This window comes from Glycine soja, chromosome 17, assembly GCF_004193775.1.
Source record: "Glycine soja cultivar W05 chromosome 17, ASM419377v2, whole genome shotgun sequence".
NCBI lineage: Eukaryota > Viridiplantae > Streptophyta > Magnoliopsida > Fabales > Fabaceae > Glycine > Glycine soja.
The window spans coordinates 28763316-28764339 of record NC_041018.1 but is presented as its reverse complement, the minus strand read 5'-3'; the positions used below and the strand labels follow the sequence as shown (position 1 = coordinate 28764339).

The window sequence follows — 1024 nt, the reverse complement described above, 5'->3', positions numbered from 1 at the left end:
TTTCTGCTTTTAGTTTCATTTGCGCTTTCTGTTTGAATCTATGGAAGGCTAGATTTTCTGGTGTTGTTTCCTTTTGAGGACGAAGCCCAACTCTCTTTGAGGTTTCGTTTATAATGTGGCTTCCTGGCAGTTTCCCCTTCACCAGCTAACCCAAATTCGTGAACATTAATCAGTGCACGCTTCATGTTCGATTAATTGACTCTGAGCCTAACTTGCGTTCATGCTTAATGGACGAAGGGCTAACTGGTGTATGTGTTGCCTAATCACGTATTGACAATCCTAAGTTGATTTTCGCTTAGTAAATTGAAATAGGGTTGGATTAAGTGGTTAACTGTTAGTTCATGTTAGGTGAAGACCCACACAAACATTTGAAGGAATTTCATATTGTCTGCTACACCATGAAACCCCCAGATGTCCAAGAGGATCACATATTTCTGAAGGCTTTTCCTCATTCTTTAGAGGGAGTGGCAAAGGACTGGCTGTATTACCTTGCTCCAAGGTCCATCACTAGCTGGGATGACCTTAAGAGAGTATTCTTAGAAAAAAATTTCCCTGCTTCCAGGACCACAACCATCCGGAAGGATATCTCAGGTATTAGACAACTCAGTGGAGAGAGCCTGTATGAATACTGGGAGAGATTTAAAAAACTATGTGCCAGTTGCCCTCACCATCAGATTTCGGAGCAGCTTCTTCTCCAATATTTTTATGAAGGACTCAGTAGTATGGAGAGAAGTATGATAGATGCTGCCAGTGGTGGAGCCCTTGGAGACATGACTCCTGCTGAAGGCAAAAATTTAATTGAGAAGATGGCTTCCAACTCCCAGCAGTTTAGCGCCAAAAATGATGCTATAGTCATTAGAGGAGTGCATGGGGTAGCTACAAACTCAGCTGCATCATCTGAAACTAAGAAGCTTGAAGGCAAACTGGATGCATTGGTTAACTTGGTAACCCAGCTGGCCTTGAACTAGAAATCTATACCTGTCACAAGGGTCTGTGGTTTATGCTCCTCTGCTGACCACCATAC

General features: G+C 42.8%; 1 non-coding gene across 1 annotated transcript; it reads right to left on the bottom strand.

Annotated features, from left to right (window-relative positions):
• Positions 1 to 569: 569 nt before the first annotated feature.
• LOC114394281 lies at positions 570 to 676 on the bottom strand. The gene has a single exon (XR_003662687.1). It is a non-coding gene; the product is annotated as a small nucleolar RNA R71 (small nucleolar RNA).
• Between the last annotated feature and the right edge of the window lie 348 nt (positions 677 to 1024).